The 16619-nt window shown below is 57.0% G+C and overlaps 1 pseudogene; it reads left to right on the top strand.

Moving 5' to 3' along the window:
* LOC115131238 (alpha-taxilin-like) overlaps positions 1 to 16619 on the top strand; it is a 35229-nt pseudogene that overhangs the window by 3546 nt on the left and 15064 nt on the right.

Consider the following 16619-nt stretch of genomic DNA (forward strand, 5'->3'; position numbering starts at 1 on the left):
GTTGCGCTGAATGTGTTCCCTCTCCTGTGTTGCGCTGAATGTGTTCCCTCTCCTGTGTTGCGCTGAATGTGTTCCCTCTCCTGTGTTGCGCTGAATGTGTTCCCTCTCCTGTGTTGCGCTGAATGTGTTCCCTCTCCTGTGTGTTGCAGGCAAAGAGATCACCCTGCTGATGCAGACCCTGAATACTCTGAGTACTCCAGAGGAGAAACTGACAGGCCTCTGTAAGAAGTATGCTGAACTGGTAACTAGTGACTCTCATAAATGCTTTGACTCGGGTGTGGTTCAAAGGCTGTTTGATTTAGTTAATATCTTTTCATTTCGGCATGCTAGCTAACCTCTTATTTCTAGCCTCCATCTGTGTATCAGACCGTAGTAGTTTGTCTCCTTGTGTTGGAGAATGGTCAGGGTAGCTCAACACAGGGTGACCTACAGGGGAATAGTCAGGGTAGCTCAACACAGGGTGACCTACAGGGGAATGGTCTAAACTGCCAGAGGGGGTACTGCAGCGGTTCGAATGGGCTAGAGGGGGTACTGCAGCGGTTCGAATGGGCTAGAGGGGATACTGCAGCGGTTAGAATGGGCTAGAGGGGGTACTGCAGCGGTTAGAATGGGCTAGAGGGGGTACTGCAGCGGTTAGAATGGGCTAGAGGGGGTACTGCAGCGGTTAGAATGGGCTAGAGGGGGAACTGCAGCGGTTAGAATGGGCTAGAGGGGATACTGCAGTGGTTAGAATTTCATTTATTTTTATTTTTTATTTCACCTTTATTTAACCAGGTAAGCAAGTTGAGAACAAGTTCTCATTTACAATTGCGACCTGGCCAAGATAAAGCAAAGCAGTTCGACAGATACAACGACACAGAGTTACACATGGAGTAAAACAAACATACAGTCAATAATACAGTAAAAAAACAAGTCTATATACAATGTGAGCAAATTAGGTGAGAAGGGAGGTAAAGGCAAAAAAGGCCATGGTGGCAAAGTAAATACAATATAGCAAGTAAAACACTGGAATGGTAGTTTTGCAATGGAAGAATGTGCAAAGTAGAAATAAAAATAATGGGGTGCAAAGGAGCAAAATAAATAAATAAATTAAATACAGTTGGGAAAGAGGTAGTTGTTTGGGCTAAATTATAGGTGGGCTATGTACAGGTGCAGTAATCTGTAAGATGCTCTGACAGTTGGTGCTTAAAGCTAGTGAGGGAGATAAGTGTTTCCAATTTAAGAGATTTTTGTAGTTCGTTCCAGTCATTGGCAGCAGAGAACTGGAAGGAGAGGCGGCCAAAGAAAGAATTGGTTTTGGGGGTGACTAGAGAGATATACCTGCTGGAGCGTGTGCTACAGGTGGGAGATGCTATGGTGACCAGCGAGCTGAGATAGAGGGGGTACTGCAGCGGTTCGAATGGGCTAGAGGGGGTACTGAGGGGGTACAGCGGTTCGAATGGGCTAGAGGGGGTACTGCAGCGGTTCGAATGGGCTAGAGGGGGTACTGCAGCGGTTCGAATGGGCTAGAGGGGGTACTGCAGCGGTTCGAATGGGCTAGAGGGGGTACTGCAGCGGTTCGAATGGGCTAGAGGGGGTACTGCAGCGGTTAGAATGGGCTAGAGGGGGTACTGCAGCGGTTAGAATGGGCTAGAGGGGGTACTGCAGCGGTTAGAATGGGCTAGAGGGGGTACTGCAGCGGTTAGAATGGGCTAGAGGGGGAAACTGCAGTACAGTGTCTTTACTGGCCAAGGACATGGCCGACACACCCAGCTTCCCTTGGCAGCCTGACTTGTTTCCCCCCTAGACTTCCATCAGGAGACTTATTGGAGCCATTTTATCAATAGCTTTTCATTTAGGTGTAACTGAACAGCTGTAATAGGATTTTCATGCATTAAACTATTTTCCGTGTGTATGTTGTGCGTGTCCCTGTGTATGTTGTGCATTCGTCCCCCTGTGTGTGTTCGTCCCCCTGTGTATGTGCGTCCCCCTGTGTATGTTGTGTATTCGTCCCCCTGTGTATGTTCGTCCCCCTGTGAGCGCGTGTGTTTAGCTGGAGGAGCGGAGGAACAATCAGAAGCTAATGCGGGTCCTGCAGAAGAAACAGTCTCAGCTGGTGCAGGAGACGGACCACCTGAGGAACGAACACAGCAAGACCATCCTGGCACGCAGCAAACTGGAGTCGCTCTGTCGGGAGCTGCAGAGACACAACCGCACACTCAAGGTAAAGGATGGTGAAGCCGGTACTTCCTCTCTAGGTAAAGGATGGTGAAGCCGGTACTTCCCCTCTAGGTAAAGGATGGTGAAGCCGGTACTTCCTCTCTCGGTAAAGGATGGTGAAGCCGGTACTTCCTCTCTAGGTAAAGGATGGTGAAGCCGGTACTTCCTCTCTAGGTAAAGGATGGTGAAGCCGGATCTTCTTCTCTAGGTAAAGGATGGTGAAGCCGGTACTTCCCCTCTAGGTAAAGGATGGTGAAGCCGGTACTTCCTCTCTCGGTAAAGGATGGTGAAGCCGGTACTTCCTCTCTAGGTAAAGGATGGTGAAGCCGGTACTTCCTCTCTAGGTAAAGGATGGTGAAGCCGGATCTTCTTCTCTAGGTAAAGGATGGTGAAGCCGGTACTTCTTCTCTAGGTAAAGGATGGTGAAGCCGGTACTTCCTCTCTAGGTAAAGGATGGTGAAGCCGGTACTTCTTCTCTAGGTAAAGGATGGTGAAGCCGGATCTTCTTCTCTAGGTAAAGGATGGTGAAGCCGGTACTTCCTCTCTAGGTAAAGGATGGTGAAGCCGGTACTTCCTCTCTAGGTAAAGGATGGTGAAGCCGGTACTTCCTCTCTAGGTAAAGGATGGTGAAGCCGGTACCTCCTCTCTCGGTAAAGGATGGTGAAGCCGGTACTTCCCCTCTAGATAAAGGATGGTGAAGCCGGTACTTCCTCTCTAGGTAAAGGATGGTGAAGCCGGTACTTCTTCTCTAGGAAAGTGGCTAGTGATACATGTATTACATAAAGATGCAGTAGATTATATATAGAGTACAGTATATACGTATACATATGAGATAAATAATGTAGGGTATGTAAACATTATATTAAGTAGCATTGTATAAAGTGGCTAGTGATATATTTTACATCAATTCCCATCTCTTAAATGTGTATGGAAGCAGGTGAATTAACACTCCTCAGTTAGCAGGCTCAAGCAAGCTAAAACCCACATGGTAGCAAAAACTAACTAGCAGAAATTGTTAAAGTTAGAAATGATTTAAACACACTTTGATGAAGGCTATTATTTACTAGTAAACAAAAATCATGTATGTCATGTAAAATATATTCACCCAACCCAGTATTGTAATCAAAACTTACCAGAAAGCATGTAGTCCTTGGCTCAGTGTAGTAGTGTGGGCTCAATAGCATCTCGTTAGTGTGTAAGATCTTGAGAATCAGCAGTACATGTGATGGAAGAATGCACTGTGCATGTAGAGGGTTGTAATTCTATTGAATTGGGGAGTTTAACCAAAATATGCCACAAGACCTAGAATTGCCTTATGTGTATAAGCCAACTTTTTTTTGATGAATTTAAGAAACATTCCCAAAATTCCCGGGCTTAACTTCCCATGGAAGTTTCCAGAAATTTCCCAGAAAGTTTCCAACCATTTGCGACCCTAGTGTCCGGTATTAGCTGTAGAGGCAATGCTTCTAAAATTACTTCGCACTAGATTTGAGATTTCTAAAATCTGAAATTATGTTTGCACTGCAAAGAAATCCAATAGGCACCTTTACATAGGCTGAAACAGCGGACTCTTCTAGCAAACTGTTCAGATTCCCTTTGTGGTATTCTAGTGAACAGGGGTCTGAGTCCCTTTGTGGTAGCCTAGTGAACAGGGGTCTGAGTCCCTTTGTGGTAGCCTAGTGAACAGGGGTCTGAGTCCCTTTGTGGTAGCCTAGTGAACAGCGGTCTGAGTCCCTTTGTGGTAGCCTAGTGAACAGGGGTCTGAGTCCCTTTGTGGTAGCCTAGTGAACAGGGGTCTGAGTCCCTTTGTGGTAGCCTAGTGAACAGCGGTCTGAGTCCCTTTGTGGTAGCCTAGTGAACAGCGGTCTGAGTCCCTTTGTGGTAGCCTGCTGAACAGCGGTCTGAGTCCCTTTGTGGTAGCCTAGTGAACAGCGGTCTGAGTCCCTTTGTGGTAGCCTGCTGAACAGCGGTCTGCGTCCCTTTGCGGTAGCCTGCTGAACAGCGGTCTGAGTCCCTTTGCGGTAGCCTGCTGAACAGCGGTCTGAGTCCCTTTGCGGTAGCCTGCTGAACAGCGGTCTGAGTCCCTTTGCGGTAGCCTGCTGAACAGCGGTCTGAGTCCCTTTGCGGTAGCCTGCTGAACAGCGGTCTGAGTCCCTTTGCGGTAGCCTGCTGAACAGCGGTCTGAGTCCCTTTGCGGTAGCCTGCTGAACAGGGGTCTGAGTCCCTTTGCGGTAGCCTAGTGAACAGGGGTCTGAGTCCCTTTGCGGTAGCCTGCTGAACAGCGGTCTGAGTCCCTTTGCGGTAGCCTGCTGAACAGCGGTCTGAGTCCCTTTGCGGGTAGCCTAGTGAACAGGGGTCTGAGTCCCTTTGCGGTAGCCTAGTGAACAGGGGTCTGAGTCCCTTTGCGGTAGCCTAGTGAACAGGGGTCTGAGTCCCTTTGCGGTAGCCTGCTGAACAGGGGTCTGAGTCCCTTTGCGGTAGCCTGCTGAACAGCGGTCTGAGTCCCTTTGCGGTAGCCTGCTGAACAGCGGTCTGAGTCCCTTTGCGGTAGCCTGCTGAACAGGGGTCTGAGTCCCTTTGCGGTAGCCTAGTGAACAGGGGTCTGAGTCCCTTTGCGGTAGCCTAGTGAACAGGGGTCTGAGTCCCTTTGCGGTAGCCTAGTGAACAGGGGTCTGAGTCCCTTTGCGGTAGCCTAGTGAACAGCGGTCTGAGTCCCTTTGCGGTAGCCTAGTGAACAGGGGTCTGAGTCCCTTTGCGGTAGCCTGCTGAACAGCGGTCTGAGTCCCTTTGCGGTAGCCTAGTGAACATCGGTCTGAGTCCCTTTGCGGTAGCCTGCTGAACATCGGTCTGAGTCCCTTTGCGGTAGCCTGCTGAACAGGGATCTGAGTCCCTTTGCGGTAGCCTGCTGAACAGGGATCTGAGTCCCTTTGCGGTAGCCTGCTGAACAGGGGTCTGAGTCCCTTTGCGGTAGCCTGCTGAACAGCGGTCTGAGTCCCTTTGCGGTAGCCTGCTGAACAGCGGTCTGAGTCCCTTTGCGGTAGCCTGCTGAACAGCGGTCTGAGTCCCTTTGCGGTAGCCTGCTGAACAGCGGTCTGAGTCCCTTTGCGGTAGCCTGCTGAACAGCGGTCTGAGTCCCTTTGCGGTAGCCTGCTGAACAGCGGTCTGAGTCCCTTTGCGGTAGCCTGCTGAACAGCGGTCTGAGTCCCTTTGCGGTAGCCTGCTGAACAGCGGTCTGAGTCCCTTTGCGGTAGCCTGCTGAACAGCGGTCTGAGTCCCTTTGCGGTAGCCTGCTGAACAGCGGTCTGAGTCCCTTTGCGGTAGCCTGCTGAACAGCGGTCTGAGTCCCTTTGCGGTAGCCTAGTGAACAGCGGTCTGAGTCCCTTTGCGGTAGCCTAGTGAACAGGGGTCTGAGTCCCTTTGCGGTAGCCTAGTGAACAGGGGTCTGAGTCCCTTTGCGGTAGCCTAGTGAACAGGGGTCTGAGTCCCTTTGCGGTAGCCTAGTGAACAGGGGTCTGAGTCCCTTTGCGGTAGCCTGCTGAACAGGGGTCTGAGTCCCTTTGCGGTAGCCTGCTGAACAGGGGTCTGAGTCCCTTTGCGGTAGCCTGCTGAACAGCGGTCTGAGTCCCTTTGCGGTAGCCTGCTGAACAGGGGTCTGAGTCCCTTTGCGGTAGCCTAGTGAACAGGGGTCTGAGTCCCTTTGCGGTAGCCTAGTGAACAGGGGTCTGAGTCCCTTTGCGGTAGCCTAGTGAACAGCGGTCTGAGTCCCTTTGCGGTAGCCTAGTGAACAGCGGTCTGAGTCCCTTTGCGGTAGCCTGCTGAACAGCGGTCTGAGTCCCTTTGCGGTAACCTGCTGAACAGCGGTCTGAGTCCCTTTGCGGTAGCCTGCTGAACAGCGGTCTGAGTCCCTTTGCGGTAGCCTGCTGAACAGCGGTCTGAGTCCCTTTGCGGTAGCCTGCTGAACAGCGGTCTGAGTCCCTTTGCGGTAGCCTGCTGAACAGCGGTCTGAGTCCCTTTGCGGTAGCCTAGTGAACAGCGGTCTGAGTCCCTTTGCGGTAGCCTGCTGAACAGCGGTCTGAGTCCCTTTGCGGGTAGCCTAGTGAACAGGGGTCTGAGTCCCTTTGCGGTAGCCTAGTGAACAGGGGTCTGAGTCCCTTTGCAGTAGCCTAGTGAACAGGGGTCTGAGTCCCTTTGCGGTAGCCTGCTGAACAGGGGTCTGAGTCCCTTTGCGGTAGCCTGCTGAACAGCGGTCTGAGTCCCTTTGCGGTAGCCTGCTGAACAGCGGTCTGAGTCCCTTTGCGGTAGCCTGCTGAACAGGGGTCTGAGTCCCTTTGCGGTAGCCTAGTGAACAGGGGTCTGAGTCCCTTTGCGGTAGCCTAGTGAACAGGGGTCTGAGTCCCTTTGCGGTAGCCTAGTGAACAGGGGTCTGAGTCCCTTTGCGGTAGCCTAGTGAACAGGGGTCTGAGTCCCTTTGCGGTAGCCTGCTGAACATCGGTCTGAGTCCCTTTGCGGTAGCCTGCTGAACAGCGGTCTGAGTCCCTTTGCGGTAGCCTGCTGAACAGGGATCTGAGTCCCTTTGCGGTAGCCTGCTGAACAGGGATCTGAGTCCCTTTGCGGTAGCCTGCTGAACAGGGGTCTGAGTCCCTTTGCGGTAGCCTGCTGAACAGCGGTCTGAGTCCCTTTGCGGTAGCCTGCTGAACAGCGGTCTGAGTCCCTTTGCGGTAGCCTGCTGAACAGCGGTCTGAGTCCCTTTGCGGTAGCCTGCTGAACAGCGGTCTGAGTCCCTTTGCGGTAGCCTGCTGAACAGCGGTCTGAGTCCCTTTGCGGTAGCCTGCTGAACAGCGGTCTGAGTCCCTTTGCGGTAGCCTGCTGAACAGCGGTCTGAGTCCCTTTGCGGTAGCCTGCTGAACAGCGGTCTGAGTCCCTTTGCGGTAGCCTGCTGAACAGCGGTCTGAGTCCCTTTGCGGTAGCCTGCTGAACAGCGGTCTGAGTCCCTTTGCGGTAGCCTGCTGAACAGCGGTCTGAGTCCCTTTGCGGTAGCCTAGTGAACAGCGGTCTGAGTCCCTTTGCGGTAGCCTAGTGAACAGGGGTCTGAGTCCCTTTGCGGTAGCCTAGTGAACAGGGGTCTGAGTCCCTTTGCGGTAGCCTGCTGAACAGGGGTCTGAGTCCCTTTGCGGTAGCCTGCTGAACAGCGGTCTGAGTCCCTTTGCGGTAGCCTGCTGAACAGCGGTCTGAGTCCCTTTGCGGTAGCCTGCTGAACAGGGGTCTGAGTCCCTTGCGGTAGCCTAGTGAACAGGGGTCTGAGTCCCTTTGCGGTAGCCTAGTGAACAGGGGTCTGAGTCCCTTGCGGTAGCCTAGTGAACAGCGGTCTGAGTCCCTTTGCGGTAGCCTAGTGAACAGCGGTCTGAGTCCCTTTGCGGTAGCCTGCTGAACAGCGGTCTGAGTCCCTTTGCGGTAACCTGCTGAACAGCGGTCTGAGTCCCTTTGCGGTAGCCTGCTGAACAGCGGTCTGAGTCCCTTTGCGGTAGCCTGCTGAACAGCGGTCTGAGTCCCTTTGCGGTAGCCTGCTGAACAGCGGTCTGAGTCCCTTTGCGGTAGCCTGCTGAACAGCGGTCTGAGTCCCTTTGCGGTAGCCTGCTGAACAGCGGTCTGAGTCCCTTTGCGGTAGCCTGCTGAACAGCGGTCTGAGTCCCTTTGCGGTAGCCTGCTGAACAGCGGTCTGAGTCCCTTTGCGGTAGCCTGCTGAACAGCGGTCTGAGTCCCTTTGCGGTAGCCTGCTGAACAGCGGTCTGAGTCCCTTTGCGGTAGCCTGCTGAACAGCGGTCTGAGTCCCTTTGCGGTAGCCTGCTGAACAGCGGTCTGAGTCCCTTTGCGGTAGCCTGCTGAACAGCGGTCTGAGTCCCTTTGCGGTAGCCTGCTGAACAGCGGTCTGAGTCCCTTTGCGGTAGCCTGCTGAACAGCGGTCTGAGTCCCTTTGCGGTAGCCTGCTGAACAGCGGTCTGAGTCCCTTTGCGGTAGCCTGCTGAACAGCGGTCTGAGTCCCTTTGCGGTAGCCTGCTGAACAGCGGTCTGAGTCCCTTTGCGGTAGCCTGCTGAACAGGGATCTGAGTCCCTTTGCGGTAGCCTGCTGAACAGGGGTCTGAGTCCCTTTGCGGTAGCCTGCTGAACAGGGGTCTGAGTCCCTTTGCGGTAGCCTGCTGAACAGGGGTCTGAGTCCCTTTGCGGTAGCCTAGTGAACAGGGGTCTGTGAGTCCCTTTGCGGTAGCCTGCTGAACAGCGGTCTGAGTCCCTTTGCGGTAGCCTGCTGAACAGCGGTCTGAGTCCCTTTGCGGTAGCCTGCTGAACAGCGGTCTGAGTCCCTTTGCGGTAGCCTGCTGAACAGCGGTCTGAGTCCCTTTGCGGTAGCCTAGTGAACAGCGGTCTGAGTCCCTTTGCGGTAGCCTGCTGACCAGCGGTCTGAGTCCCTTTGCGGTAGCCTAGTGAACAGGGGTCTGAGTCCCTTTGCGGTAGCCTAGTGAACAGGGGTCTGAGTCCCTTTGCGGTAGCCTGCTGAACAGCGGTCTGAGTCCCTTTGCGGTAGCCTGCTGAACAGCGGTCTGAGTCCCTTTGCGGTAGCCTGCTGAACAGCGGTCTGAGTCCCTTTGCGGTAGCCTGCTGAACAGGGGTCTGAGTCCCTTTGCGGTAGCCTAGTGAACAGGGGTCTGAGTCCCTTTGCGGTAGCCTAGTGAACAGGGGTCTGAGTCCCTTTGCGGTAGCCTAGTGAACAGGGGTCTGAGTCCCTTTGCGGTAGCCTAGTGAACAGCGGTCTGAGTCCCTTTGCGGTAGCCTAGTGAACAGGGGTCTGAGTCCCTTTGCGGTAGCCTAGTGAACAGCGGTCTGAGTCCCTTTGCGGTAGCCTAGTGAACAGGGGTCTGAGTCCCTTTGCGGTAGCCTAGTGAACAGCGGTCTGAGTCCCTTTGCGGTAGCCTAGTGAACAGCGGTCTGAGTCCCTTTGCGGTAGCCTGCTGAACAGGGGTCTGAGTCCCTTTGCGGTAGCCTGCTGAACAGGGGTCTGAGTCCCTTTGCGGTAGCCTGCTGAACAGGGGTCTGAGTCCCTTTGCGGTAGCCTAGTGAACAGGGGTCTGAGTCCCTTTGCGGTAGCCTAGTGAACAGGGGTCTGAGTCCCTTTGCGGTAGCCTAGTGAACAGGGGTCTGAGTCCCTTTGCGGTAGCCTAGTGAACAGGGGTCTGAGTCCCTTTGCGGTAGCCTAGTGAACAGCGGTCTGAGTCCCTTTGCGGTAGCCTAGTGAACAGCGGTCTGAGTCCCTTTGCGGTAGCCTAGTGAACAGCGGTCTGAGTCCCTTTGCGGTAGCCTAGTGAACAGCGGTCTGAGTCCCTTTGCGGTAGCCTGCTGAACAGGGGTCTGAGTCCCTTTGCGGTAGCCTAGTGAACAGCGGTCTGAGTCCCTTTGTGGTAGCCAGTTTGCGGTCTGAGTCGATGCGATCATTTTGTTTTTTATGTTTTCAAAATGATTTTGCTTTTAGTGTTGATTAGGAACGGTGTCTAAAAAGCCAATACTTGTGAGCCCTGTTCTGTTTATGAATCTCCAATTTGCCGCGTGCGTCTGGTCCTCTTAAAAAGCTGGACCGGGTTGGCAGGTCTGGGCCCTAATGCGAATCAGTCGTCTCCGACTCATGAAGTTAAACAGCTTTCTGGACTAAAATGGAGCCATACGTTTTACACAAACTTTAACCTTTAACTTTAACCTTTAACCTTTAACCTGCTCTTGCAGGACGACGGGACGCAGCGTGCACGTGTGGAGGAGGAGAAGAGGAAGGAAGTGACGTCACACTTCCAGGTGAGCCACTAGCGTCATGTAAAGAAGGGCTGAATGTCAAATCTTTTCCTTGATGCGTTGATTTATGGGCCGCCGTCTTCTCCAATGAGGTGAGGAATCTAGGAAAATACTTTGTGGACGTTCACCCAAAGATTCAACACCAGTTGGTGTCTATTGTGATGTAACGTCCTCTAGCGTGTGTGTTTGCGTGTGTGTGTGTTTGCGTGTGTGTGTGTGTGTTTGCGTGTGTGTGTGTGTGTTTGCGTGTGTGTGTGTGTGTTTGCGTGTGTGTGTGTGTGTTTGCGTGTGTGTGTGTGTGTTTGCGTGTGTGTGTGTGTGTTTGCGTGTGTGTGTGTTTGCGTGTGTGTGTGTTTGCGTGTGTGTGTGTTTGCGTGTGTGTGTGTTTGCGTGTGTGTGTTTGCGTGTGTGTGTGTTTGCGTGTGTGTGTGTTTGCGTGTGTGTGTGTTTGCGTGTGTGTGTGTTTGCGTGTGTGTGTGTTTTGCGTGTGTGTGTGTTTGCGTGTGTGTGTGTTTGCGTGTGTGTGTGTTTGCGTGTGTGTGTGTTTGCGTGTGTGTGTGTTTGTGTGTTGTTTGCGTGTGTGTGTGTTTGCGTGTGTGTGTTTTGCGTGTGTGTGTTTGCGTGTGTGTGTTTGCGTGTGTGTGTTTGCGTGTGTGTGTTTGCGTGTGTGTGTTTGCGTGTGTGTGTTTGCGTGTGTGTGTTTGCGTGTGTGTGTTTGCGTGTGTGTGTTTGCGTGTGTGTGTGTTGCGTGTGTGTGTTTGCGTGTGTGCGTGTGTGCGTGTGTGTGTGTGTTTGCGTGTGTGTGTGTGTTTGCGTGTGTGTTTGCGTGTGTGTTTGCGTGTGTGTGTGTGTTTGCGTGTGTTTGCGTGTGTGTTTGCGTGTGTGTTTGCGTGTGTGTTTGCGTGTGTGTTTGCGTGTGTGTTTGCGTGTGTGTGTGTGTTTGCGTGTGTGTTTGCGTGTGTGTGTTTGCGTGTGTGTGTTTGCGTGTGTGTGTTTGCGTGTGTGTGTTTGCGTGTGTGTGTTTGCGTGTGTGTGTTTGCGTGCGTGTGTTTGCGTGCGTGTGTTTGCGTGCGTGCGTGCGTGTGGCGTGTGTTTGCGTGTGGCGTGTGTTTGCGTGTGGCGTGTGTTTGCGTGTGGCGTGTGTTTGCGTGTGGCGTGTGTTTGCGTGTGGCGTGTGTTTGCGTGTGGCGTGTGTTTGCGTGTGCGTGTGTTTGCGTGTGTGTGTGTTTGCGTGTGTGTGTTTGCGTGTGTGTGTTTGCGTGTGTGTGTGTTTGCGTGTGTGTGTGTTTGCGTGTGTGTGTGTTTGCGCGTGTGTGTGTTTGCGTGTGTGTGTTTGCGTGTGTGTGTGTTTGCGTGTGTGTGTTTGCGTGTGTGTGTTTGCGTGTGTGTGTTTGCGTGTGTGTGTGTTTGCGTGCGTGTGTGTGTGTGTTTGCGTGTGTGTGTGTGTGTTTGCGTGTGTGTGTGTTGCGTGTGTGTTTGCGTGTGTGTTTGCGTGTGTGTGTGTGTTTGCGTGTGTGTTTGCGTGTGTGTTTGCGTGTGTGTGTTTGCGTGTGTGTGTTTGCGTGTGTGTGTTTGCGTGTGTGTGTTTGCGTGTGTGTGTGTTTGCGTGCGTGCGTGCGTGCGTGCGTGTGGCGTGTGTTTGCGTGTGTTTGCGTGTGGCGTGTGTTTGCGTGTGGCGTGCGTGTGGCGTGTGTTTGCGTGTGGCGTGTGTTTGCGTGTGGCGTGTGTTTGCGTGTGGCGTGTGTTTGCGTGTGGCGTGTGTTTGCGTGTGGCGTGTGTTTGCGTGTGGCGTGTGTTTGCGTGTGGCGTGTGTTTGCGTGTGGCGTGTGTTTGCGTGTGGCGTGTGTTTGCGTGGTGTGCGTTTGCGTGTGGTGTGCGTTTGCGTGTGGTGTGCGTTTGCCTGTGGTGTGCGTTTGCCTGTGGTGTGCGTTTGCGTGTGCGTTTGCGTGTGGTGTGCGTTTGCTTGTGGTGTGCGTTTGCGTGTGGTGTGCGTGTGGTGTGCGTTTGCGTGTGGTGTGCGTTTGCGTGTGGTGTGCGTTTGCGTGTGGTGTGCGTTTGCGTGTGGTGTGCGTGTGGTGTGCGTTTGCGTGTGGTGTGCGTTTGCGTGTGGTGTGCGTTTGCGTGTGGTGTGCGTTTGCGTGTGGTGTGCGTTTGCGTGTGGTGTGCGTTTGCGTGTGGTGTGCGTGTGGTGTGTGTGTGCGTGTGTTTGCGTGTGTGCGTGTGTTTGCGTGTGTGCGTGTGTTTGCGTGTGGTGTGTGTTTGCGTGTGGTGTGTGTTTGCGTGTGGTGTGTGTTTGCGTGTGGTGTGTGTTTGCGTGTGGTGTGTGTTTGCGTGTGTGCGTGTGTTTGCGTGTGGTGTGTGTTTGCGTGTGTTCACAGGTGACTCTGTATGACATCCAGGCCCAGATGGAGCAGCATGACGAGAGGAATGCCAGTCTGAGGCTGGAGAACTCTGAGTTGGCAGAGAAGCTCAAGAAACTCATCCAACAGTACGAACTACGAGAGGAGGTGCGTGGTTACGAGTGGGGAGAGCGGCGTGCGTGGTTACGGGTGGGGAGAGCGGCGTGCGTGGTTACGGGTGGGGAGAGCGGCGTGCGTGGCTACGGGTGGGGAGAGCGGCGTGCGTGGCTACGGGTGGGGAGAGCGGCGTGCGTGGCTACGGGTGGGGAGAGCGGCGTGCGTGGTTACGGGTGGGGAGAGCGGCGTGCGTGGTTACGGGTGGGGAGAGCGGCGTGCGTGGTTACGGGTGGGGAGAGCGGCGTGCGTGGTTACGAGTGGGGAGAGCGGCGTGCGTGGTTACGAGTGGGGAGAGCGGCGTGCGTGGTTACGAGTGGGGAGAGCGGCGTGCGTGGTTACGAGTGGGGAGAGCGGCGTGCGTGGTTACGAGTGGGGAGAACGGCGTGCGTGCGTGGTTACGGGTGGGGAGAGCGGCGTGCGTGCGTGGTTACGAGTGGGGAGAACGGCGTGCGTGGTTACGGGTGGGGAGAGCGAGCGTGCGTGCGTGGTTACGGGTGGGGAGAGCGCGTGCGTGCGTGGTTACGGGTGGGGAGTGTTGCGTGCGTGGTTACGAGTGGGGAGAGTTTGCGTGCGTGCGTGGTGCGTGGTTACGGGTGGGGAGAGCGGCGTGCGTGCGTGGTTACGCGTGTGGAGAACGGCGTGGGTGGGGAGAACGGCGTGCGTGCGTGGTTACGGGTGGGGAGTGTTGCGTGCGTGGTTACGAGTGGGGAGAGTTGCGTGCGTGCGTGGTTACGGGTGGGGAGAGCGGCGTGCGTGGTTACGGGTGGGGAGAGCGGCGTGCGTGGTTACGGGTGGGGAGAGCGGCGTGCGTGGTTACGGGTGAGGAGAGCGGCGTGCGTGGTTGCGGGTGGGGAGAGCGGCGTGCGTGGCTGCGGGTGGGGAGAGCGGCGTGCGTGGTTGCGGGTGGGGAGAGCGGCGTGCGTGGTTACGGGTGGGGAGAGCGCGTGCGTGGTTACGGGTGGGGAGAGCGCGTGCGTGGTTTACGGTGGGAGAGAGCGGCGTGCGTGGTTACGAGTGGGGAGAGCGGCGTGCGTGGTTACGAGTGGGGAGAGCGGCGTGCGTGGTTACGAGTGGGGAGAGCGGCGTGCGTGGTTACGGGTGGGGAGAACGGCGTGCGTGCGTGGTTACGGGTGGGGAGAGCGGCGTGCGTGCGTGGTTACGGGTGGGGAGAGCGGCGTGCGTGGTTACGCGTGTGGAGAACGGCGTGGGTGGGGAGAACGGCGTGCGTGCGTGCGTGGTTACGGGTGGGGAGTGTTGCGTGCGTGGTTACGGGTGGGGAGTGTTGCGTGCGTGGTTACGAGTGGGGAGAGTTGCGTGCGTGGTTACGAGTGGGGAGAGCGGCGTGCGTGGTTACGAGTGGGGAGAGCGGCGTGCGTGGTTACGAGTGGGGAGAGCGGCGTGCGTGCGTGGTTACGAGTGGGGAGAACGGCGTGCGTGGTTACGGGTGGGGAGAGCGGCGTGCGTGCGTGGTTACGGGTGGGGAGAGCGGCGTGCGTGCGTGGTTACGCGTGTGGAGAACGGCGTGGGTGGGGAGAACGGCGTGCGTGCGTGCGTGGTTACGGGTGGGGAGTGTTGCGTGCGTGGTTACGAGTGGGGAGAGTTGCGTGCGTGGTTACGAGTGGGGAGAGCGGCGTGCGTGGTTACGAGTGGGGAGAGCGGCGTGCGTGGTTACGAGTGGGGAGAGCGGCGTGCGTGGTTACGAGTGGGAGAGCGGCGTGCGTGCGTGGTTACGAGTGGGGAGAACGGCGTGCGTGGTTACAGTGGGGAGAGCGGCGTGCGTGCGTGGTTACGAGTGGGGAGCGGCGTGCGTGCGTGGTTACGCAGTGGGGAGAGCGGCGTGCGTGCGTGGTTACGAGTGAGGGAGAGCGGCGTGCGTGGTTACGAGTGGGGAGAGCGGCGTGCGTGGTTGCAGTGGGGAGAGCGCGTGCGTGGTTACGAGTGGGGAGAACGCGGCGTGCGTGGTTACGGGTGGGAGAGCGCGTGCGTGCGTGGTTACGGGTGGGAGAGCGGCGTGCGTGCGTGGTTACTGAGTGGGAGAGCGGCGTGCGTGGTTACGGGTGGGAGAGCGGCGTGCGTGGTTACGAGTGGGGAGAGCGGCGTGCGTGGTTACGAGTGGGAGAGCGGCGTGCGTGGTTACGAGTGGGGAGAGCGGCGTGCGTGGTTACGAGTGGGGAGAGCGGCGTGCGTGGTTACGAGTGGGGAGAACGGCGTGCGTGCGTGGTTACGGGTGGGGAGAGCGGCGTGCGTGCGTGGTTACGGGTGGGGAGAGCGGCGTGCGTGCGTGGTTACGGGTGGGGAGAGCGGCGTGCGTGCGTGGTTACGGGTGGGGAGAGCGGCGTGCGTGCGTGGTTACGGGTGGGGAGAGCGGCGTGCGTGCGTGCGTGGTTACGCGTGTGGAGAACGGCGTGGGTGGGGAGAACGGCGTGCGTGCGTGGTTACGGGTGGGGAGTGTTGCGTGCGTGGTTACGAGTGGGGAGAGTTACGTGCGTGGTTACGAGTGGGGAGAGCGGCGTGCGTGGTTACGAGTGGGGAGAGCGGCGTGCGTGCGTGGTTACGAGTGGGGAGAACGGCGTGCGTGGTTACGGGTGGGGAGAGCGGCGTGCGTGCGTGGTTACGGGTGGGGAGAGCGGCGTGCGTGCGTGGTTACGGGTGGGGAGTGTTGCGTGCGTGGTTACGAGTGGGGAGAGTTGCGTGCGTGCGTGGTTACGGGTGGGGAGAGCGGCGTGCGTGCGTGGTTACGCGTGTGGAGAACGGCGTGGGTGGGGAGAACGCGTGCGTGCGTGGTTACGGGTGGGGAGTGTTGCGTGCGTGGTTACGAGTGGGGAGAGTTGCGTGCGTGCGTGGTTACGGGTGGGGAGCGCGTGCGTGGTTACGGGTGGGGAGAGCGCGTGCGTGGTTACGGGTGGGAGAGCGGCGTGCGTGGTTACGGGTGAGGAGAGCGCGTGCGTGGTTGCGGGTGGGGAGAGCGGCGTGCGTGGCTGCGGGTGGGGAAGCGCGTGCGTGGTTGCGGGTGGGGAGCGCGTGCGTGGTTACGGGTGGGGAGAGCGGCGTGCGTGGTTGCGGGTGGGGAGAGCGGCGTGCGTGGTTACGGGTGGGGAGAGCGGCGTGCGTGGTTACGAGTGGGGAGAGCGGCGTGCGTGGTTACGAGTGGGGAGAGCGGCGTGCGTGGTTACGAGTGGGGAGAGCGGCGTGCGTGGTTACGGGTGGGGAGAACGGCGTGCGTGCGTGGTTACGGGTGGGGAGAGCGGCGTGCGTGCGTGGTTACTGGTGGGAGAGCGGCGTGCGTGGTTGCGCGTGTGGAGAACGGCGTGGGTGGGGAGAACGGCGTGCGTGCGTGCGTGGTTACGGGTGGGGAAGTGTTGCGTGCGTGGTTACGGGTGGGGAGTGTTGCGTGCGTGGGTTACGAGTGCGGAGAGTTGCGTGCGTGGTTACGAGTGGGAAGAGCGGCGTGCGTGGTTACGAGTGGGGAGAGCGGCGTGCGTGGTTACGAGTGGGAGAGCGGCGTGCGTGCGTGGTTACGAGTGGGGAGAACGGCGTGCGTGGTTACGGGTGGGGAGAGCGGCGTGCGTGCGTGGTTACGGGTGGGGAGAGCGGCGTGCGTGCGTGGTTACGCGTGTGGAGAACGGCGTGGGTGGGGAGAACGGCGTGCGTGCGTGCGTGGTTACGGGTGGGGAGTGTTGCGTGCGTGGTTACGAGTGGGGAGAGCTGCGTGCGTGGTTACGAGTGGGGAGAGCGGCGTGCGTGGTTACGAGTGGGGAGAGCGGCGTGCGTGGTTACGAGTGGGAGAGCGGCGTGCGTGGTTACGAGTGGGGAGAGCGGCGTGCGTGCGTGGTTACGAGTGGGGGAGAACGGCGTGCGTGGTTACGAGTGGGGAGCGGCGTGCGTGCGTGGTTACGAGTGGGGAGAGCGGCGTGCGTGCGTGGTTACGAGTGGGGAGAGCGGCGTGCATGCGTGGTTACGAGTGGGGAGAGCGGCGTGCGTGGTTACGAGTGGGGAGAGCGGCGTGCGTGGTTACGAGTGGGGAGAACGGCGTGCGTGGTTACGGGTGGGGAGAGCGGCGTGCGTGCGTGGTTA

Source organism: Oncorhynchus nerka, linkage group LG7 (genome assembly GCF_034236695.1).
Source record: "Oncorhynchus nerka isolate Pitt River linkage group LG7, Oner_Uvic_2.0, whole genome shotgun sequence".
Lineage (NCBI taxonomy): Eukaryota > Metazoa > Chordata > Actinopteri > Salmoniformes > Salmonidae > Oncorhynchus > Oncorhynchus nerka.